This window comes from Amphiura filiformis, chromosome 16 (assembly GCF_039555335.1).
Source record: "Amphiura filiformis chromosome 16, Afil_fr2py, whole genome shotgun sequence".
NCBI classification, from domain to species: domain Eukaryota; kingdom Metazoa; phylum Echinodermata; class Ophiuroidea; order Amphilepidida; family Amphiuridae; genus Amphiura; species Amphiura filiformis.
In genome coordinates, this window is record NC_092643.1 from 27,775,049 (window position 1) to 27,800,930 (window position 25,882).

The 25,882-nt window shown below is 35.5% G+C and overlaps 1 long non-coding RNA gene across 1 annotated transcript; it reads right to left on the reverse strand.

Moving 5' to 3' along the window:
• Positions 1–464: 464 nt before the first annotated feature.
• Positions 465–24,268, reverse strand: LOC140136543 (uncharacterized). Its single transcript, XR_011856682.1, has 3 exons — positions 24,209–24,268; positions 1,420–1,504; positions 465–570 (listed from the first exon to the last, which is right to left on the reverse strand). It is a non-coding gene; the product is annotated as an uncharacterized lncRNA (long non-coding RNA).
• Between the last annotated feature and the right edge of the window lie 1,614 nt (positions 24,269–25,882).

The following is a 25,882-nucleotide window of genomic DNA, read 5'->3' on the forward strand; positions in this document are numbered from 1 at the left end:
ATGATAAAAAGATGGATCTCCGAATCCAACCTATTAAATATACGTGCAAAGTCATTGGTATTTATTTCACTACTGTTTATGCCAAGATAGCGTAATTGAAAGTTTTTATGAAAACCATTGATGTCAGATTCAAAATGATCTTGCTTAAAAAACGCTTCTATCGGATCTTTGACAGTTGCAGGAATGGACAAATGATCTGCAACGTTAAATTGGTAAAACAGTGATTCAAAATGGGAGACGGGTTGTCGTAAAGTGGTGATGTAAACGGCATTTGGTATGATTTTGTCCAATTCCTCTTTCTGGTAGATCACGTGATTAGTCAACATATCAAACCTGCCATAGCAACCAATCATTGAATCAAACTTGTATATATTTGTGGACACAGGTGGATGAATTTTCGATTTTGGTAAGACAAATGTCAGATTGTGTGCAAATCCATATCGGTCTAGAATTGACGTGGTTGTTCCACTCCCTGTTTTAGGAATTTTGATGTAAACAATCCTTTGTACGGGTTTGCAATGTTTTGTTAGATCTCGTGTGACAGCTTTATTTGGATAGATCGATGAAGAACTGTGGAAGAAATAATACATTTATGCACAAGTTAGGACAGCACTCAAATATCAATTATAAATTAGGCAGTTTGGCGAACTTGTAAGTCTACATTATACAATGTTATATCGGGAAACGAATTTTGAGATGCGAAGAATAGCACCCCAATAAAACATCAAATTTTGTTTTTGTTTACGTAATAAGGATGTCAAATTAAGTTATTTAGTTTCAAAAGTACTGGACGATCACTGCGGACTAATTCACCACCAACTATACACCTAGTTCGGGTCGTTGTTTAACATAACAGATCCTATAACATACTTATGCAGATACTATGATTTTTGTCTGCAATAGTAAATCGGCATGTATTGTTTATTCAGTGTTGCAGATCCTATGATTTTTGTCTGCTATTGGGCCACTAATACCATTACACAGGAGTAACTAATTCCATTACACATCAATCAAGTTAGATCAATCGATAAGGCGTTCGACTATGGTGCGAGAGGTTGCGGGTTCGAACCCTGGCGGTGGCTTAGTATGCTCTCGTGGAAAATTGAGTTTTTGAAATTCCCCTGGACAAGGAACGTACTGCATATTGTCTAGTTGTAACCCGTACGGGGAGCTGATCCTGGTTGCGAAGGTCAATTTGTGGTATGTCTAGGGTATGCGCTCTTGAAGCTGCAAAGTCCTTGAGTTGTTGTTAAATGGTTTATGGAATGATGTGGGCCGTAGTTGGTTAACAAATGGTTAAGAAGAACCTTTTCTACTTCATTGTACCGATATCGCATAATTTTGGGACACGGTATACCGACAAATCGTTAATGCAGGCCCGACCCTCTTTTGCTGAGAGCGATTAATTTCTGTACTTACGATATTGTGAAAACCGCCTGACTACGCAAGGGTGTCGTCAAACTATCAATGTGAACATGGTGAAGTTCATCATTCCACGTGGAAACTGAAATTTAATGTTCGAAAAACAAGTTATGTAATAATCAGATTAACTACCATATAGCAATAGGTGAAAACATTTTTTGAATAAACCGCTCTGCACCGGTACGTTCACATGGTACCTCTGCATTGAACCATATCATGCTGATCACTCGCACCTGTAAGATCAGTATATTTGAAACGAACGGTATTGTATTCAATCTACGATTGCAGACATACACATACAAATACATACAAATGAGATTTATAAGGCGCCTATTCAATAAGATCTAGGCGCATAACAAAAAGAGCGAACCTCAAACAAGCAAGATGAAACAAAAATGAGCAATGCAAAGAACAATTAATAAGGATACAAATATGATTTTAACAATGTGTTGAAAGTGTTGGTGGTTGGTGCTTCCCGGATGGATATGGGCAGTGTGTTCCAGGTGCGTGGACCAGCGACATAGAAGGCCTGATCACCAATTGTTTTGGATGTCTTTGGGATGTGCAGTCGAGTTGTGTCCATTGCAGATCTTAGTATGCGAGTATTGGTAACAGTGGATGAGTGGAGACATATATCATTGTACAAATAAACAGGAGCCTCATGATGGATACTTTGGTAAATGAGAACCAAGAGTTTGAAATTGATCCTCTGTCTGACCGGAAGCCAATGCAGGGTGTGGAGGTAAGGTGTTATGTGTTCACGACGTCTAAGTCCATAAATTATACGAGCGGCTGTATTCTGAATGCGTTGGAGTTTGTGCAGATGAGTTTCTTTAATACCAGTTAACAATGAGTTACCGTAGTCCATGCGAGATGTGACAAGAGATCTAATGATATGGTGGCAGGTTTCAGAGTCCAGGTATCTGCGGATGCGAGCAATATTGTGAATCTGATAATTGAGTCTGCGACAGAGTTCAGCAACTTGTTTGTCCATAGACATAGTCTGATCAAAATATATCCCAAGATTGCGAACATTAGCAACTGGTTCAACTGTATATACATACATAACGACATACATAGGTGATGAGTGCGTAGCGCGGCGATATATTCAAAATTGTTTTCACCTATTGCTATGGTAGTTAATCCGATTTATTTAGTTTTTTTCACCAGCGAAAATTTGCATAATGCCATCGCTCAATTGATCAACCGGGTTTGTTTTTGAAGTTGACGAAAATGCCCGGATTTTAAATTGGAGTACATTATCATGACGTTATTTTAAAAATGATACTTTCTTCGTGGTGGAAAATAGTCAATGGCAGCACGCAGCACGTCTAACGAACCAAGTGATGGTTAAAACAGTATATTTCGACGCCTTGCGGACGAAAGGCGGGACTGTTTGTGTAAAGGATGTGAATCGCAACCTCTTTTGTTGTACGGAGAGCCAGCACGTATGCAGCTCTCTTATGCATAGTCATACATTACGGTGGCTTTATTCGTTAGCGAAGTGTTACGTGTAATCCAATTATCACTATTTTTAACTGGATCACGTTTTTGAGTTCTGCACCACGATCGAAATGATCGCAACATAAAGTCTATGGCATGTACTACCAGGAGGGTGAAAGTGCATAGGAACAATGCCGGGAACTACGTCACGCTATTGTACCGACTAAGGCTACATCATTTTTAACGCATGCGTGTTCGTCAATACAGCTTTAGTCTCCTCCACCTTCGCAACACGGTACGTGGAGTGACCGGAATCACACTGACGGCGGAGGAGAATACTAGCTGGTCAGACAATTTTTAAATTCTATCAAGCATATAATACCCTGAACAATCACCGTCATTTGATCGATTTACTACAGAATATATTGTATACACAAAATATAATTTTATAATTGTAAACCTGTTAACTTATATATTTGTGTACTAAAGTATAAGGACACGTGAATAAAATCATGTAGAAGACAAAATGGCCGCTAATCCGCCTTTTGTCTAGACTTAGGCTACATCTTCCGGTTTGTTACGTAATACTAGGATGCCCATCCCTTTGTATCGATCCCTGGTACTACCGATTCCAAAAGATGCGTGATCTAGTTACCAGGGAGTTATGTAACCACTTCACTGGCGAATTATTACGGAGATTGCGATTTCCAAACGTAGACATCGGACGTACGTTGATCTATTCAAAACCACTCTCCTGTATCGAAGCGAGGTCACGTATTTAGCTATTTTTGAAGATATTCCACGTGCGAAATCGACGTAGATACATCGTTGAAAATGCACAAAATTTGTCCATTTCACAATATGTTATAGACAGTCAAAGATAATGAACATACGAAGGAAAGTCTAATTATTATTATGATCCTTTTTGTTTGTAACAAATCATTATAATAAAGGTACAGCGATGTGTTAAAAATGGACTAAATTTAAACGCAATATTCATACGCAGAGATTGTCTATTGAAATGTGTGTGATACTTTGCGTATACAAAATGACCTTGCGATTTGACATTTTGGACTCAACATAGCATTAAAACGTACGTTCCACCATGGTTCCACGTGGAAATAGGCTGATTTTACCTCGAGTCTAGGTAAAGGAAACGTAGAGAACGAGTGTTTCTCTACGAATGTTATAGTCAAAATATCATGTGTTTTTGTACAGTTGAGGGGTGGTGCAATAACTTTGGGTATCCCCGAGGTGGTGAAGTATTATAGGGGGGAGATTAAGTTGGGTGGGGAGGGCAAGGACATTTTGGCTCAGATATTTTAGGAACATTAGGAACACGTTCAGATATGCACAATTCCTGATCGGTTACTTATTTATTTATTTATTTATTTATTTATTTATTTATTTATTTATTTATTTATTTATTTATTTACATATTATTATTATTATTATTATTATTATTATTATTATTATTATTATTATTATTATTATTATTATTATTATTATTATTATTATATCGCCCTGCACTACAACGTTCACGTGGTACCTATGCATTGAACCATACATGTCAAAGAAAGGATGTTCACTCGCACCTATAAGATTAGTATTTTTGAAAAGAGCTGTATTGTATTCAATCTATGTTTGCAGACATACACAGGTGATTAGTGCAATCTGCTTGTGTTGGCATGGTTGGGCGATCTATTCAAACATTGTATTCATCTATTGCCATTATTACATCACTTCTTAACTTATAGAGGCCCTGCATTCTTTTTATCGATTGGCTCCAAACAAAGGATTTGAACCGGTGTCCTTCACCGTAGTTATGGCGGAGTGCAGTTCAACAAAAGCATGATTGCAATCTACCACGACATTTCGGCTCACACACATAAGAAATGCACTACGATAAAATAGGTTGATGAAAACAGTGCAACAGAGCATTAATGCCCAAAATTGAAAAGCTGTATAATTTATAAACAATATACACTACACATAAAAAATACTACTACAAGGGATTTTCAACATATAAGAATCCAAACAATCAAGTACCAACATGCACAGTTTTGTCCTTATATCACTTTTGGGTTTATAACAAAATGTTTTCAAGCCTCTATCGTGATTGGCAGCTGCATAAGACATCTCTTTGATAGCTGATAATGCCCATATATTCACCAAGTGGCTATTAACTGATGAGCACTGTCATTATGCTAATATGAAATCATTGAGGGACTTGTCTGTCGATATGTTCAAACAAACCGCTACACTGTTCAATGGCTTTCTTGTACTATATGAAATATGGCGGGCCATTTGAAATGCACGTGCCCTGAGCAAACTACGATACGTACGCAGACTGCAGGGCAAAGAAAAATGGAAATTGTCATAATTCGCGCGCATACTGCCGGGCAATGACGTCACATGTCAAGTGGTCTATAGGGGGCGCAGCACTAATTCAGCGTCCCATAGGATAACGTGTGAATTCGGCCTATTTCAAGCGCCATTCCTGGCGTCCCTGCAATACTTGGCAAAATAAATTTGGTATCAAATTAAAGCTCTGTTTCTCTAGATTCCAAAACTTTTGTCGACATATATCGATGACCATTGACTTTTTTCGCTATTTTGCGGTGCAAAAAAAATTAGCTAAAAATATACTAAACTCACCACTCACATTTCAAAATGGGGTTTGCTCTTAATCCGCCACAGAGAATTGCTTTTGAGATCAATTGTCCAGTTTTTTTCTGCATGTTATCATTAAAGACACTTGTCGAATTCATATGAGCCAATATTGAGTGATTTAAAGTGAACATGTCGGTAGATATGGTCGCTACAATCTCATATTCACTATGGACTATATTAGCCGAATTTCGTTGTTACATAAAATGCGGAGTGATTTAGTGTTGCGCCCTGGTGTTAAAAGGTTTTAAAATCCACATTTATTACTCATTATGTAAACTAGAGAAAATTTGAAGCTCAACACTGAAGATTTCATGTCTCTGCGACATTCCGTTCAAAAGAAATGATGTTTTAAAGATCAGTGCCGAAATGCCGAAAATCGAATATTTTGACTTTTCCTCCAATATGCGAAAGTTTGTACAAAACCCACAAAACTAGTGACAGACGACAATTTGAGCACGTCTTTGAACCAAGTTTAATTTCTTTTCTAGATTATCAGTGTTGCCATTTTCTTTTGCAAATCATTTATTACTGAGTTTGAAGTATAAATACCCCCCCCCAGTTCCAGTGGTAACAATTACGATCTTTTTGCGTAGGCCTACTGAATATTCAGCAAAACGGCTTCATGCAGATTAACAATGTCTATTAACTTTAAAATCCATTTTGAGCCTTTTTGAGGATTTTTGGACGCATATCTAGACTTTGTAGGCGCCTACTCGGCCAATAAAGTGTTTTTTTCCAATAATTTTTCATGAGAATGACTTTTTGTAATCTTTGTTTATCATCATGATTGAAATAGAACACATTTTGTGAAGCGCATCTCTTATTTTGCGCGAAGAATGTAAAAGGAACGCGTTCATAACGACGGCCGTTACAAGGGGGCGCAGCACTAATTCAGCGTCCCATAGGATAACGTGTGAATTCGGCCTACTTCAAGCGCCATTCCTGGCGTCCCTGCAATACTTGGCAAAATAAATTTGGTATCAAATTAAAGCTCTGTTTCTCTAGATTCCAAAACTTTTGTCGACATATATCGATGACCATTGACTTTTTTTTCGCTATTTTGCGGTGCAAAAAAATTAGCTAAAATATACTAAACTCACCACTCACATTTCAAAATGGGGTTTTCTCTTAATCCGCCACAGAGAATTGCTTTTGAGATCAATTGTCCAGTTTTTTTCTGCATGTTATCATTAAAGACACTTGTCGAATTCATATGAGCCAATATTGAGTGATTTAAAGTGAACATGTCGGTAGATATGGTCGCTACAATCTCATATTCACTATGGACTATATTAGCCGAATTTCGTTGTTACATAAAATGCGGAGTGATTTAGTGTTGCGCCCTCTTATAAGGTGTTAAAAGGTTTAAAATCCACATTTATTACTCATTATGTAAACTAGAGAAAATTTGAAGCTCAACACTGAAGATTTCATGTCTCTGCGACATTCCGTTCAAAAGAAATGATGTTTTAAAGATCAGTGCCGAAATGCCGAAAATCGAATATTTTGACTTTTCCTCCAATATGCGAAAGTTTGTACAAAACCCACAAAACTAGTGACAGACGACAATTTGAGCACGTCTTTGAACCAAGTTTAATTTCTTTTCTAGATTATCAGTGTTGCCATTTTCTTTTTTGCAAATCATTTATTACTTAGTCTCAATTATAAATCCACCCCCCCGTTCCAGTGGTAACAATTACGATCTTTTTGCGTAGGCCTACTGAATATTCAGCAAAACGGCTTCATGCAGATTAACAATGTCTATTAACTTTAAAATCCATTTTTGAGCCTTTTTGAGGATTTTTGGACGCATATCTAGACTTTGTAGGCGCCTACTCGGCCAATAAAGTGTTTTTTTTTCCAATAATTTTTCATGAGAATGATTTTTGTAATCTTTGTTTATCATCATGATTGAAATAGAACACATTTTGTGCGAATTTTGAAGAATGTAAAAGGAACGCGTTCATAACGACGGCCGTTACAAGGGGGCGCAGCACTAATTCAGCGTCCCATAGGATAACGTGTGAATTCGGCCTACTTCAAGCGCCATTCCTGGCGTCCCTGCAATACTTGGCAAAATAAATTTGGTATCAAATTAAAGCTCTGTTTCTCTAGATTCCAAAACTTTTGTCGACATATATCGATGACCATTGACTTTTTTCGCTATTTTGCGGTGCAAAAAAATTAGCTAAAATATACTAAACTCACCACTCACATTTCAAAATGGGGTTTTCTCTTAATCCGCCACAGAGAATTGCTTTTGAGATCAATTGTCCAGTTTTTTTCTGCATGTTATCATTAAAGACACTTGTCGAATTCATATGAGCCAATATTGAGTGATTTAAAGTGAACATGTCGGTAGATATGGTCGCTACAATCTCATATTCACTATGGACTATATTAGCCGAATTTCGTTGTTACATAAAATGCGGAGTGATTTAGTGTTGCGCCCTCTTATAAGGTGTTAAAAGGTTTAAAATCCACATTTATTACTCATTATGTAAACTAGAGAAAATTTGAAGCTCAACACTGAAGATTTCATGTCTCTGCGACATTCCGTTCAAAAGAAATGATGTTTTAAAGATCAGTGCCGAAATGCCGAAAATCGAATATTTTGACTTTTCCTCCAATATGCGAAAGTTTGTACAAAACCCACAAAACTAGTGACAGACGACAATTTGAGCACGTCTTTGAACCAAGTTTAATTTCTTTTCTAGATTATCAGTGTTGCCATTTTCTTTTGCAAATCATTTATTACTGAGTTTGAAGTATAAATACCCCCCCCCCCGTTCCAGTGGTAACAATTACGATCTTTTTGCGTAGGCCTACTGAATATTCAGCAAAACGGCTTCATGCAGATTAACAATGTCTATTAACTTTAAAATCCATTTTTGAGCCTTTTTGAGGATTTTTGGACGCATATCTAGACTTTGTAGGCGCCTACTCGGCCAATAAAGTGTTTTTTTCCAATAATTTTTCATGAGAATGATTTTTGTAATCTTTGTTTATCATCATGATTGAAATAGAACACATTTTGTGAAGCGCATCTCTTATTTTGCGCGAAGAATGTAAAAGGAACGCGTTCATAACGACGGCCGTTACAAGGGGGCGCAGCACTAATTCAGCGTCCCATAGGATAACGTGTGAATTCGGCCTACTTCAAGCGCCATTCCTGGCGTCCCTGCAATACTTGGCAAAATAAATTTGGTATCAAATTAAAGCTCTGTTTCTCTAGATTCCAAAACTTTTGTCGACATATATCGATGACCATTGACTTTTTTTCGCTATTTTGCGGTGCAAAAAAAATTAGCTAAAAATATACTAAACTCACCACTCACATTTCAAAATGGGGTTTTCTCTTAATCCGCCACAGAGAATTGCTTTTGAGATCAATTGTCCAGTTTTTTTCTGCATGTTATCATTAAAGACACTTGTCGAATTCATATGCGCCAATATTGAGTGATTTAAAGTGAACATGTCGGTAGATATGGTCGCTACAATCTCATATTCACTATGGACTATATTAGCCGAATTTCGTTGTTACATAAAATGCGGAGTGATTTAGTGTTGCGCCCTCTATACCCGATCAATGTTGGAGTTGCCTATAGCCTATATGTTTAAAATTCAATATGGCTACCGAACTGTCATGTGGTCCAGTGGATTAGTGCGCTGGACTTGAGTATTCTGTATGTAGCAGCGGCGTGGAGTGTAAGCGAGTAATTTAATATTAGGGAAATGAGACTGGGCGAATTTATGTATGACGTAGAGAGGATTAAGATCCCTTTATTGATCCCTGACCCCACCGACTACCCCGGGCTGATTTCATGCAAAACAAATCACCAGATGACTGACTATAGGACATAGCGCCACAACACAAGCGTTGGTAAAGTATGTGGCCTCACTGCAATACATAGCTACGTAAAAACGTACGTGTTAACGTACGTAAAAACGTACGTCCTACGTCTACGTTTGGAAAATCGCAATCTCTCTATTATGATACATGTACGTACCTAAGATGTGTTTATGTCTAGATCAGACTCTGGGATCTAGTCTAGATAATCGTTTTATTATTATTTTATTTATATTTCGTCTGTGGCTATTTTATTGGAAGAAAGACAAAGCACGTTGGCAAATGAAATGTTGTTAGTTACCTTTGCCTCAATGCCCATGCAGGGGGGGGGGTGTGTTTCTTCCCCAGTTTGGTGGGGAGGCTATATCCCGTATATATCAATGCGTCTAAACCTTCCCTGGCAAACTGCCCTTTCTCTTGTCATGTTTAACTTCCCTTTCCTCTGGTAGGCCTATTATTAAATTGATCCCCAATGTGTTTGTTCTTACTTTAAAATACCTTACTAATGATTTCATGTATTTATATAATTAATATTGATCAAAGAAGTTACCCCTGGGGTACACCACAACTTTTATTCTAAATAAAATGTAAGCTTTAAAATTAACATAATTATTATCATTTTCACGTTAACCAAGTGTTCGCGTAATATAAGGACAACTTTATTGGTGCTTCTAAGAATGTTTTCCACGATTGGTCACACGATTATAAGGGCATTTCGTGATCCACAGCCTCATTCCCCATTTAAAAAAATGAGATTTTGTTTATGTTCACAAAAAAATCTTGCAGATTAACTTCCATTCTAAATATGTATACTTTTATATACTTTAGAAAAAAATTAGAAGTTATGATTTCCAAAAGTTTCCATACTTCCAGGGTTAAGACCACCCTAAGAGTATTTCAGATTATAAACATGTTAACCAGACGGACCGTTAGACCAACAATCTCACCCGGCAATCTCACTATTTTATGATGTAAATTTCAACTCAATAAAAGTACACACCTGGTTCACTAATGACAAGTTATCAGTATTATTATTAAAAATATTAATCACAATGCAAAAAACGGATGAAAATTCTGCATATGCCTATAATTTCATAAAGTTGCAATCTGTATAAAATGTTAATCAAAAAAGAAAACATTAACCGATGCCATTATTTCTACCTAGCTACAGCTTGATGAAAGTACACACCCGGTTCACTACTGTCAAGTTAATGCGTTTTTGTTTTAAAAATATTAATCGGAATGAAAAAAAAAACGAATGGAAAAAAGTTGTACAAAATAGCACATGTTGCCTACAATATCATAAAATTACAATCTCTATAAAATGTTAATGGTTTTTTGTTTTAAAAATGTTAATCGGAATGCAAAAAAACCCCGAATGGAAACAAGTTGAATAAAATGCACATTGTGCCTCCAATATCATAAAATTATAATCTCTATAAAATCAAAAAAGAAAATGTTTAGAGTTATTTCGAAGGGTCGATTTTCATTTAAATTGTAAATCCCATTGATTTAATTGCCGTTATTTTCACTTAGCTACAGCTTGACTTGGTTTACTAATTTTTTGTTCTAAAAATGTTGATCGCAATGCAAAAACACGAATTAAAACTTCACTCTACAAAGTTGCATAAAATGCACACAGTGCCTACCGTTTCATTAAGTTTGGGTTTATAGATTTTTAATTAAAATTCAATCCATTGAATTGAATTGTAATATTTGTATATAGCTGCATCGCGATGGCGGTACACAGCTTGTTTACTTATACCAGATGGGTGACCCGATCGACAGCCTCATTCCCCACTTTTCCCTATCAAAATAAAGATTTTGTCATCAGAAAAAAGCTCATATATTTCCCAGAATCCCGGTAAAATTTTAGGCATAAAATATATTCTATTTAGATGTTATGAATAATAGTGTGATAGACTCATCCCCAATTGTAGTACACCACACATATCGTTCTATGCACCATTGTGAAACATGGTTTGACTTCTAATGTCAAATTGGGTAGTGCAATTGACCTCAAAACTTCTTGGGAATTGGATTGTTTTGGTACCAGGGCTCAATGCTCACAAATTGACCACCTACCTTTAACTGGTATTATGTTTTACAAACGTTACTAAGAATGCAATTACTTGTCCTAAGGCATTCCGCCAATGGGGATCGAGAAATGTGTATGATTGAGGGTTTGTGGGGGTATGTGGGGGGGGGGGGGGTGTGGGTGTGTGTGTGGGAGGGGGGTGAGTATGTAACCGGAAAGCCTTTTTTGCATAGGATTTTTCGATCCGTCTTACTTTGAAAAGGAATTTGTTGGTTGAAACTTGAATAGTATAGAAATATTTTAGGCACGGATTTTTAATTCTCACTGCACGGATCCTTATTCTCACTGCACGAACGTATAATTTCGTGATCCACAGCCTCACCCCCCCTCCTTTCTCAAAAAGTGAAGATTTTTATACCACTGGAAACATCTGGCTACATAATGTTTATTTAAAAAAATCTTGCAGATTAATTCGTTTGGCAAAAATATCGTCAAATGTGTATTACGTTCTGTTTAACCAGAACGAAATTACGATACAGTGGGCTATGGAGCAATGTTGAGTAAAAAGGAAATAGAGCAACAAAATGAACGAGAAAAATGAGGATTAAATTGTACTCAAGTAGAGTAAAAATGCAGTATCAAGTTCCATTTGATTCATTTTGCTGCTCCGTTCCCTTTTTACTTAACATTGAGCAAATTCTACTATTTTATATTTAGAGTGTATCAGCAGTTTCATATTTGATTCTAGAAAAGTGATTCTCATGCATCAGTGTAAGAGCGTGTCAGAGCGTAGAGCCGATAAATCGATACAAATCGCTGAGTTAAAAATAACGCCGCTTTTGCGAGTTGAAGAAATCTCAATTTCCCAGCGATGTCAACCAATCATTTCTTATCAACTGGGTCTATTATTTTGATAATATTCTCGATCATCTACTTTCGGAGATAAATTAATTCAAAACAATAATTATTGACAGCATTGGATGTTCTAAAAATTAATTTTGTGTCCGATTTTGAATATTTTAATTGTCGCCTGCAATCGCGATCGCCGTAATTAGGGGCTGTGCAATAATTATGAGCCGGGGGGGGGGGGGGAACATTTCCAAACGGCTCGCCAAAATCCAAAAATGTTTGGGATCTCAATTTACAAACCTTAAGAGGACTTGTCCAGGAAAATAGACTTATTTTTCAAATTTGTGGCAAAACGCAAAATCATCAATTTTCTTCATATTGTGTCAATCAATGATACTTTAGGGTGATGTATCAAAAATAACATTTATAGTGACACCAGCTTCTTGTTGCCATGGAAACTGCTAATTGCTCTTTTCCCCTTAAATTGAGTGATTTTGGCAAAATTATGTGTAAAATTTTCTGTCAATTCGATATCATTCTGGAAGAAAGTTAGAGCGGGTTCATTCAAGTTGGTGAGGGTAGAATTTAGGTCCAGGTCTTGTCTGTGTTTCAGGACCTAAATGGGAACTGAGGGCCTTTTGATTTGGGAGATACCACTTTTTCTAAGAGGGGTGTTTTTTATATTTTAAAAAGGATATAAAACCTGTATGGTTGAAACGGTTGTAAGTATCATGCCAACGCTTCCAATTCAACAAACTTTTGTCTCCTGGAAGATTAAAGTATGCTTTAAGAATTTATAGAAAAAAATGGTTTGGGAAATCATCTGTATGCTCACAGTGTTTCTAGAAATTTCCCTATTTTTACAATCTCTTATTTGTCTATTTCGCCTATATTTGTAATATTAGCATTGGGAAAATTACAATTATTGGAGATTGTAAGCCTAATGTATTGCAAATATAACTATGAGATTACAGAAATATCAAAATGCTGAAAATACAGTGTTTCTATAGTATTTTGGTTTTAATCATTCATTTTTAGTTCAAGAAAAATTAGTTCAGGGATAATCTTACTAGTAGAGAACCATTTTGCATAACAAAGTATTTTGGTAGCATTTAACAATTTATAAAATATTAATGAATAACAACTTCTCCAAAAAAGCAGTGTTTCTATTTTAAAAAATTGGAAAATTGCATTTTAAGTATTTTATATTATTATTATTATTATTATTATTATTATTATTGTTGTTGTTGTTGTTGTTGTTGTTGTTGTTGTTGTTGTTGTTGTTGTTGTTAGTATTAGTATTATTATTATCATTATCATTATCATTATCATTATCATTATCATTATCATTATCATTATCATTATCATTATCATTATCATTATTATTATTACATTAATTGAATTCGGAAAAAAAAATCATTTTAATTTACCAACAGAAATAATGTAACCCCCTAATTTTTGATACCATTATATTTGATACCAATGTATAGCTATGGGTCTCCTCTACACAGTAATACCAAAAATAAGTACAAATATTCCCCACACAATGTTGCTATGATGTCATAATGTGAGGGTGCCCATGAAAATTTGGGAAATTCTGCCCATGTACAAAAGTATATACGGTAGGAAAAATTGATTTTGGGCTAAAAATTATACAAAAATTTAATTTTCAGTGAATATTCTCCTCAATATAAAAGGAAAAGACACACTATTCGGTTCTACCCGGGTTCTACCCGGGTAAGAACATTTTATCACTAAAATGAGAGCAAAGGATGGATCTACGACTAGCTTAGGTCGTTTGGGCGCAGGCACATGTGTTTTTTATGACGGATAAAAAATGTTAGGAGAGGGGGTTGTTTTTCGTAGTTCTAGCTACAGGGTTAAATCGGTTTTTAGTAGATAAACGGTCAAAAACTAAAGGTAGATAATTGGTATTTAATTCAAATCTAAATAGAGGTCAAAATATTGAAAATGTGCACATTTTCAGAATTCACCATATAAATCTAATAGGGCTAATGTCACAGAGCACTCAAACCTTGAGTGTTTTACTCAAAACATTTTATATTTCAAGAACATAATAACAAAAGTTTTATGAACATTCGGTAGCCTACCCTTGAAGGGAGCACACCATTAAATCAATGCGCCATTTGTGTAACCCTAATGAGTTCCGGTAAAATACAAAAACTTTTTGAGGTATTTGGGCTGCCCTTTATACAAATAATCAGAGAGAGTAGCAAATTATATCTCAAATAAAGTGTAAAGCCTATGCATGAATTTAAGTCGCCAAAAAAGTTGCATTTTTATAATTATCGAGAAAATAGGTCCGCGAAATAGTCTTGAGAGCATATCAAAAACAGTGAGGGCGCTGTTTAGTGCCTCGTACCTGGAAAACGAGGTGGAACTTCAGGCTACCCATACATTGAATCATATGTTAAACTTTCATCGATTTGCAATCGACTGGTTGTCATAAAATATCTCAAAAGGTGCCCAAAAGGCTTCAAAACGAGCAAAGAAGATCGGAATTTTTACACATATTTCAAGGGGGGATTAAGCCTATGAGAAACTGATATAGAACTTTTAACTGTAGATATTGTAAATACAATCCAAATATTATTATATTAATGTCAATTTTAGTTGTATGCAGCTATTCATGACAAGTCCATATCAAAGTACGGCTTATTATTTATAGTTCATCATGAACACCATCAGTGTTGCAAGCATGCGTTTAACTTTTTACAGATGTAGTACATTTTTTGCCAAAAATGGCAACACTTACCTGCGGAATGGCAACTCTGCTATTTTTTTTATATAAATACATTATACAAAGTACACTAAACTATTGTACACGATAATAGTACAATTTTATACAAGTATTCTATGCGAGAATCAGCTTTATGATGCACCTTAATCCATTTACAAAATTGAAAGTATGCAACATTTTCTGGCAACACCCCGTTTACCACATGATTTTCCCCAAACTAATTTCTTCCATTTTCAATGTAACAATGTCCCATCAAGTCAACCCTAAAATGACAAATCAAATGAAGCGTTACCATACGGGTTATGAAGCCCAGAAGTTAGGCCTAAATGGGAATATTCAAAATTATCAAAAACACCCTATTTAAAATAAATGGTATAGCCCAATTCTGACCCCATTCTAATTTGTTATGCAATGTATTTGCTACTAAGCCTTCCATCTATATAGGGAAAATTATAAGAAAATATTAAGAAATTTTATGTGTGAGGTACAATTACTCTAATAAAAGGGTATTTTACTGCTCGAAAGTGTGACAATTGGTTAAATTGGCTAATAATGGATAAAATGTCCGTTACTATGGCAACAAGATATAAATTGTCAAAATAAAACCACCAGTGTTTATATGAGACAAAGGCCTCTTACCACTCAACTTATAAGGAAAATCTATTTTTTGCTGTTGCCACCCAAAAGTCGAATTTCCTGGACAAGTCCTCTTAAATGCTCTTGATACATGTTGGGAGGTCAGCGAGCAGGAATATTTGTATATTTAAGCGTTTCCGTACCGTTTTCCTAAGCCGTTTTAGCGCGTTTTATTTAAAAGGCGCCCCATGAATGTGTGCCAAAAATCGCTTGCCCCTCTCGGCTTGCCAAAACTGTTTGCCCCCCCCTTTCGGCTCGCCAAAATTTCTTGCCTCCCCCATTTTACCCTCCCCATTGCTCATAATTATTGCACAGCCCCTTAGTATAAATGCAAAGCAAAACCGATAAGCGATTCATCGCATTAATTCGGCGATTGCTCCTCGTTTTCAAAAGTCATGTATCGCAATCGCTCAGCGATCGACTTTAAATTGAGCTTAAGAAAAATCAAACAATTTAAATAGTAGGATACTAACCCATGTAACATAGTGAGAGTCCGAGCGTGAGGGAGGTTACCAGTAGGCATGTAGTTTTCCAATTCATCTCTATAAGAATCTCCGACTAGATAAGTACAAAAGGAAAATATAAACATAATATTTTTTCTCTTAAATAAATGATAACGGAAATTCAAATACCATTGGGTTGGCTTAATTTTTACTGTAATAAATTCTGTTTAGCGCTGTTGGTATAAAAGTATAAATTCTAAATTATAGCCCTCTATAGTGTGATCATTTCATCCAAATGATTAAAATATGAATGTTGTACTTTGAAGCATTTTAAGTTATTTGTTGAAATCTCCAAAAAGATTGTCTTGACCTGACCAAAATTATCTTGACCTGATCAAGATCATCTTGAGCTGATCAAGATTTTCGAGAGCTGACCAAGAGTATCTTGACCTAACCAAGATTATCTTGACCTAACCAAGATTTTCTTGACCTGACCAAGAGTATCTTGACCTGACCAAGATTATCTTGACATGTCCACATTACCTGGTATAATCGACAGTTGACCAGACTTTTAACAAAAAATGGATAATGGAACAAATTTTATTTACTTTTCAATCATGAATTTTTATACCACTGGGAACCTGGCTACAAATAGTAAAAATAAAAAAAATTTCTTGCAGATTTATTCTTTTAGCAAAAATATCGTGAAATTTGAATTACGTTCTGGTACACTATATGTAGAACAAAATTACAACACATTGTCTATTGAGCAAACGCAAAATCGGAATCGACTGAAATTTTTGGAATAAGCTATTTTTGTGGATATCTACTAGAAAATATCATTAAAAAAAGCCATATTTTAGTCAACATGGCAACTTTCCACACAAAAGTAAATTTTATGTAGTAGTTTATGGTAAATACAATCCAAATATTATTATATTAATGTCAATTTTAGTTGTATGCAGCTATTCATGACAAGTCCATATCAAAGTACGGCTTATTATTTATAGTTCATCATGAACACCATCAGTGTTGCAAGCATGCGTTTAACTTTTTACAGATGTAGTACATTTTTTGCCAAAATGGCAACACTTACCTGCGGAATGGCAACTCTGCTATTTTTTTTTATATAAATACATTATACAAAGTACACTAAACTATTGTACACGATAATAGTACAATTTTATACAAGTATTCTATGCGAGAATCAGCTTTATGATGCACCTTAATCCATTTACAAAATTGAAAGTATGCAACATTTTCTGGCAACACCCCGTTTACCACATGATTTTCCCCAAACTAATTTCTTCCATTTTCAATGTAACAATGTCCCATCAAGTCAACCCTAAAATGACAAATCAAATGAAGCGTTACCATACGGGTTATGAAGCCCAGAAGTTAGGCCTAAATGGGAATATTCAAAATTATCAAAAACACCCTATTTAAAATAAATGGTATAGCCCAATTCTGACCCCATTCTAATTTGTTATGCAATGTATTTGCTACTAAGCCTTCCATCTATATAGGGAAAATTATAAGAAAATATTAAGAAATTTTATGTGTGAGGTACAATTACTCTAATAAAAGGGTATTTTACTGCTCGAAAGTGTGACAATTGGTTAAATTGGCTAATAATGGATAAAATGTCCGTTACTATGGCAACAAGATATAAATTGTCAAAATAAAACCACCAGTGTTTATATGAGACAAAGGCCTCTTACCACTCAACTTATAAGGAAAATCTATTTTTGGCCGTTGCCACCCAAAAGTCGAATTTCCTGGACAAGTCCTCTTAAATGCTCTTGATACATGTTGGGAGGTCAGCGAGCAGGAATATTTGTATATTTAAGCGTTTCCGTACCGTTTTCCTAAGCCGTTTTAGCGCGTTTTATTTAAAAGGCGCCCCATGAATGTGTGCCAAAAATCGCTTGCCCCTCTCGGCTTGCCAAAAACTGTTTGCCCCCCCTTTCGGCTCGCCAAAAATTTCTTGCCTCCCCCCCATTTTACCCTCCCCCATTGCTCATAATTATTGCACAGCCCCTTAGTATAAATGCAAAGCAAAACCGATAAGCGATTCATCGCATTAATTCGGCGATTGCTCCTCGTTTTTCAAAAGTCATGTATCGCAATCGCTCAGCGATCGACTTTAAATTGAGCTTAAGAAAAATCAAACAATTTAAATAGTAGGATACTAACCCATGTAACATAGTGAGAGTCCGAGCGTGAGGGAGGTTACCAGTAGGCATGTAGTTTTCCAATTCATCTCTATAAGAATCTCCGACTAGATAAGTGCAAAAGGAAAATATAAACATAATATTTTTTCTCTTAAATAAATGATAACGGAAATTCAAATACCATTGGGTTGGCTTAATTTTTACTGTAATAAATTCTGTTTAGCGCTGTTGGTATAAAAGTATAAATTCTAAATTATAGCCCTCTATAGTGTGATCATTTCATCCAAATGATTAAAATATGAATGTTGTACTTTGAAGCATTTTAAGTTATTTGTTGAAATCTCCAAAAAGATTGTCTTGACCTGACCAAAATTATCTTGACCTGATCAAGATCATCTTGAGCTGATCAAGATTTTCGAGAGCTGACCAAGAGTATCTTGACCTAACCAAGATTATCTTGACCTAACCAAGATTTTCTTGACCTGACCAAGAGTATCTTGACCTGACCAAGATTATCTTGACATGTCCACATTACCTGGTATAATCGACAGTTGACCAGACTTTTAACAAAAAATGGATAATGGAACAAATTTTATTTACTTTTCAATCATGAATTTTTATACCACTGGGAACCTGGCTACAAATAGTCAAAGTACAAAAAATTTCTTGCAGATTTATTCTTTTAGCAAAAATATCGTGAAATTTGAATTACGTTCTGGTACACTATATGTAGAACAAAATTACAACACATTGTCTATTGAGCAAACGCAAAATCGGAATCGACTGAAATTTTTGGAATAAGCTATTTTTGTGGATATCTACTAGAAAATATCATTAAAAAAAGCCATATTTTAGTCAACATGGCAACTTTCCACACAAAAGTAAATTTATAATGATTATAATATAACGACACGTCGTAGGTACGTAGTTGTCCTTAATGTACATAAATATTTATATGTTTGCAACCAAAATATTCAGAAAATACATTAATATGGCATGTTTACCCTAGTTTATGGTCAAAAACACAGCATACTGAATTAAAGTTCCCCGGGCATAGGTCCCAGACCGTTAAGGATATGCCTAGCTCTTGCAATATCTGCCTTCCAAATTGACGCACGTAGCCACCTTTAAATTTATTTTCTGGAACCAAACATCGTAGAGAGAAAAATCACAGTGCATCGGAAAGCTATAAGCTTGTAGTGTATGTATTATTGTTATGATAGTATTATTTACCTAGCTTATAAACTAATGATTTTTACGTGTGTTACAATTTGTGTTCAGTTTAATGAGCATGGGTTTTTTGGGGAAAGTCGCGCAAATTTAGTTTAGATCAAGTTTAGTACTCACATTTTCTGCTATTTCACAGTATTACTTTAGAATCCCATAACATTCTAGGTGCAGTGCTCATGTATTGCTCTGATAATATACAAATAATGAATGTTTATGAGTGCAATGGTAAGAATATTTTCATAAGGTGAAAAATGGAATGTTCCATTCAACGAGGCGCCGAGTTGAATGGAATAATCCATCTTTCACCGAATGAAAATATTCTTTCCATTGTACGAATGAGAAAACATTCATTATTTGTTTTATAATTATGAAAATAGATTCTTGTCATTTGACATTTTACTAAAACATGTTTAGATAGACAGGACAGGGGAAAGAGTAAACTATACAGCATGCATACTGATTATCCAAAAATTTAAAGAGTAAAGTTCCATGAACACAACGTCAGTTCAAAATGGTAAATCCAATCCAAAATTGTCCAAACACAGTTATTATCAAACAGTTACAAACATTGAATATCACATGAACATAATACAGCACAACCGGGACAGGGTTACACCATCTCTTTCTTTCATGGTTACACCAAATGCGGAAGGATTAAGTGTTGTGCCCCCGGTCCCCTTAATATAATATAATATAATATAATATAATATAATATAATATAAATATAATATAATATAATATAATATAATATAATATAATATAATATAATATAATATAATATAATATAAATCAAGAACTGCCTTTGAACAAGAATTAGTGCTCTTTACTGTACAATCTTGCGCCCGGCTCAAAATTTACAAACATTTGTGATTAGTATTTGGTCTGTCTTTGGCCTGAATTAACCACATTTTTTGCCCATTTGGTATTAAAATGCAAATTTTTCCCCTCGCACTTATCACACATATGTCCTAGATAAGCTATTCTGGTCGGTCAATGGGGCGACTTTGTAATTGTGGGAGATTTCTGTACCCATTTTGTGGGTAATTTTTTTATGTGGTCAAAAAGTATATAGAATATAAATACTTGGGCATATTGGGCGTTGGCTTACGTCTCGCAAATATACTAGTATCTCCTGTGTTCTATAAGACGATAGATACACAATTGGGTCTCAAAACAATACAATTGTTTTTAAAATTTAACTATCCTTTATCAAATTATTAGCTCTATACTTCTCCTCATAGTTTGCCATTATTTTTTAGTCTCAGTCACGACGTTCCGCATTCACAATATGCCATATTTATTTTTGCAGCTTGTTACAAGTTCATCAGTTCTTTCTTTCTTTAATATGACATTTCCATCGCGCCCGACAAGTCGCACATAATCATTACAAAATTGTTTATCAGTGGGTGCAATGTTTTCAATCCATATTCCATGCGTGACTCCTGTACTGTCAACACACATTTTATGCATTGCTGATGTCTTTTTCCGAAGCTCGTTAACGTCCCGCCAAAACCTGTTTTGATCGGCTGCTGCGATTCTTTTCCATAATGTTCTATTGTAATAATCATAAAGCTTCATATCAGCGAAGTTGTAACTTTCAATTTTACTTCTTAGAGATTCAGATATTTCTCCATGCCGGCTAGAGTTTATCCTAACATGTTGCGGTACGTAGACAATATCATGTATATCCCAACATAAAAGATTCTTTAGAAGAACCAGTGATTCCAGATAATATTCTAGAATGATAAAAAGATGGATGTCCGAATCCAACCTATTAAATATACGTGCAAAATCATTGCAATTTATTTCACTATCGCTTATGCCAAGATAGCGTAATTGAAAGTTTTTATGAAAACCTTCGATGTCAGATTCAAAACGATCATGCTTAAAAAACGCTTTTATCGGATCTTCGACTCCTGCAGGAATGGCCAAATGATCTGCAACGTTAAATTGGTAAAATAGTGATTCAAAATGGGAGACGGGTTGTCGTAAAGTGGTGATGTAAACTGCATTTGGTATAATTTTATCCAATTCCTCTTTCTGGTAGATTACCTGATTAGTCAACATATCAAACTTGCCATAGCAACCAATCATTGAATCAAACTTGTATATATTTATGGAGACAGGTGGATTAATTTTCGATTTTGGTACGACAAATGTCAGATTGTGCGCAAATCCATACCGGTCTAGAATTGACGTGGTTGTTCCACTCCCTGTTTTATGAATGTTGATGTAAACAATCCTTTGCACGGGTTTGCATTGGTTTGATAGATCTCGTATGACAGCTTTATTTGAATATTTCGACGAAGAACTGTAGGAGAAATAACACATTTATGCACAAGTTAGGACAGCACTTAATATAATTTAGGCAGTTTGGCGAAATCGTAAGTCTACATTATATCGGGTTTCGTCCGCACCCCAAAAACATCAACTTTTGTTTTTGTTTACGTAATAAGGGTGTCAAATTAAGTTAATTAGTGTCAAAAGTACTGAAAGATCACCTATTGGGTTGCTGTTTAACATAACACCCGCAGATCCTATGATTTTGGTCTGATATTGGGTCACTCATACCGTTACACAGGAGTAGCATACAGGTAATCAACATGCATTGTTTATTCAACTAATTTGTCAACATTAGCATGTATTCAGTGTTGCAGATCCTATTATTTTTGTCTGATTTTGGTCACTAATACCATTACACAGGAGTAACTCACAAGTTATTTAACTAATTTGTCAGCATTAGCATGTATTCAGTGTTCAAAGGGTGAATGTCCTTTATGGAGATCATATTGTCAAAAGTAGGCCTACTAGAGTGTTTGTTTATTGAAATAGTTAAAGTGTTTGATGCTTTTGTGTTGTAGGACCATTGAAAGAATATCCAATTTAACAATTTTGAAGTCTCAAAAATCACCCAAATTAAGCAATTAAGTCAAAACCGCGATTTTAATGTGTAATCCAAATCAACACTTTTTAACTGTGAAGTCTCACAAAGTGTAGGTGGTAAAATAGTCCCAGTAAACTTCCAACCACCAAACCCTATGCATTTACGAACCGCGAAAGACGGGTGATCTACTAGCTACATGATGTGTGTAATATTACATTAAAATGTCCCACGGCCACAATTGGAAAATAAGCCCTATCACACACCACTGTACCACTTTTCAAAATTAAACAAAACACTGACATTCATTGTTATTGACAAATATTTAGGCCCACCATGTTGAAAGTAAATGTCTTAAAAATTGTAAATTTATTAATTTTGTTTGTTCTGAGACTGCACATCATATTGCGCTGCATCAGATGAAATTGCGCCACATCTTTCGCATAATTTTGGGGCACGGTATACCGACGAATCGTTGATACAGGCCCCGACCGCGACCCTCTTTGGCTGAGAGCGATTAATTTCTCTACTTACGATATTGTGAAAACCACATGACTACGCAAGGGTGTCGTCAAACTATCAATGTACTTGTAAACATGGTGAAGTTGATCATTCCACGTGAAAACTGAAATTTAAATTCAAAACGTTTTAATAACATTTAAATGTCGGGTTATATAAAGGTCATGAAAACGTTTTTAAAACGTTATTGCACATATTTTGGGCAAACATTTTTCGCAAAATATTTTTTCAACCCCAAAATAACATTCTGTTTTTGGAATGTTATTAAGGGGTGGTGCAATAATTATGTGTACCCCGGGGTGAATTTTAGGGGGGCAAAGATTTTTGGCAGGCCAGAAGGGGGGGGCAAGCATTTTTGGCAGGTCAAAGGGGGGTCAAGCGATTTTTGGCAGGTCGAAAGGGGGGGGCAAGCTATTTTTGGCACAGATATTTTGGGTACCGTTTCTACATTACGCCCTAAAAAGGCATAGAAAAACGTTAGGAACACATTCAAATATGCAAAATTTCCTGCTCGCTGCGCTCGCATTATATGATAAGACAATTTAAGGTTTTAAATTCGGGTTCCCCAAAATCTTGCTTGTGTAAGGGGGGGGGGGGGGGGGCAAAGGTTTTTGGCACGTCAAAAGGGGGGGGGGCAAAGGTTTTTGGCACGTCGAAAGGGGGGGTAAAGATTTTTGGCATGGCCAAAGGGGGGGGCAAGCGTTTTTGGCAGACCATTTTGAAAATTCACCCCAGGGGTACACATAATTATTGCACCACCCCTAAAACGTTTTTATACCTTTATGCGTTTTTATATAACCCGACATTTAAACCCTTTCTGTAAAACATTTTGTGTTTGCTGGGCTGTAGATTATCAAAAAATGTTTTTTAATGTTATGGAAACGTTTTATACTCTTAATATACCCTTTATATAACCCGACATTTAAACGTTTTCTGACAACCTTTTGTAACCTTTTGCGAATGATTTCGAAAACGTTTTGTGTTTGCTGGGGAGCTTTGGCAAAATTTTGCATTGATCATTTCATAGCGAGTGTGTAGAAGAATTCAAATATCATATAGTTTTGTAGGTCCTGTGGTTTTTGAGTTATGTTGTAAAGAGGGCTGAAACAACAACACTTTTGTAAAACGTACATAACTCATTAACAACAATAAATCAAGCAAGGTTTTAAAGTATATGATTTGTAGAATGAAGTTTTACAAAACATCAAAGTGTTATTTTTCAATAATATATTGATTTTGCTGCTTCGACCATAAGAAAAATCAAACATTTTAAATAGTAGGATACTAACCTATGTAACATAGTGAGAGTCCGATCGTAAGGGAGGTTACCAGTAGGCCCGTAGTTTTCCAATTCATCTCTATAAGAATCTCCGACTAGATAAGTAATTTCAAAATGAAAGAACCTGTAGTTATTTGGTTTACTTTTACATCAAGTGCAAAAAGAAAATCAAAACATAGTACTATTTTTCTTAAATAAATGAGGAAAAATGGATAACAACAAAACAAGTCTTGCTAATTTATTATTCCTATCATTTGGAAATTCAAATACTAGTGGGTTGACTTAACTTTTACTGTAATAAATTCAGTTTAGCGCTGATGGTGTAAAATATATAAAATCTAAACTAGAGCCCTCTATAGTTTGATCATTTCATCCAAATAATTAAAATATGAATGCTGTTCCTTGATGCATTTGAAGTTATTTGTTGAAATGTCCAAAAAGATTATCTTGACCTGACCAAGATTATCTTGACCTGACCAAGATGATCTTGTCCTGACCAAGATTATCTTGAGCTGACCAAGAATATCTTGAGCTGACCAAGATTATCTTGACCTAACCAAGATTATCTTGAGCTGAACAATACTATCTTGACCTGACCAAGATTATCTTGACCTGACCAAGATTATCTTGACCTGACCAAGATGATCTTGTCCTGACCAAGATTATCTTGAGCTGACCAAGATTATCTTGACCTAACCAAGATTATCTTGAGCTGACCAATACTATCTTGACCTGACCTTGATTATCTTGAGCTGACCAAGATTATCTTGACCTAACCAAGATTATCTTGAGCTGACCAATACTATCTTGACCTGACCAAGATTATCTTGACCTGACCAAGATTATCTTGACCTGACCAAGATGATCTTGTCCTGACCAAGATTATCTTGAGCAGACCAAGATTATCTTGACCTAACCAAGATTATCTTGAGCTGACCAATACTATCTTGACCTGACCAAGATTATCTTGAGCTGACCAAGATTATCTTGACCTAACCAAGATTATCTTGAGCTGACCAATACTATCTTGACCTGACCAAGATTATCTTGAACTGACCAAGATTATCTTGACCTAACCAAGATTATCTTGAGCTGACCAATACTATCTTAACCTGACCAAGATTATCTTGAGCTGACCAAGATTATCTTTACCTAACCAAGATTATCTTGAGCTGACCAATACTATCTTGACCTGACCAAGATTATCTTGACCTAACCAAGATTATCTTGACCTGACCAAGATTATCTTGACCTGACCAAGATTATCTTGACCTGACCAAGATTATCTTGACCTGACCAAGATTATCTTGACCTGACCAAGATTATCTTGACCTGACCAAGATCATCTTGACCTGACCAATACTATCTTGACCTGACCAAGATTATCTTGACCTAACAAAGATTATCTTGACCTGACCAAGATTATCTTGACCTGACCAAGATTATCTTGACCTGACCAAGATTATCTTGACCTGACCAACATTATCTTGACCTGACCAACATTATCTGACCTAGTATGCTATGCTAAGAGAATCGTTTTTGTAGTCAATCCTTTTCATATGACCCCAAAAATTTGACCTTTTTGCTTATAACTCAAGAACGGTATGTCGCAGGTAGGTCAAACTATACTTTTCCTGAATCCTTGAAATGAGAAATAATTTGGTGTGTATTTTAACAAAATTTG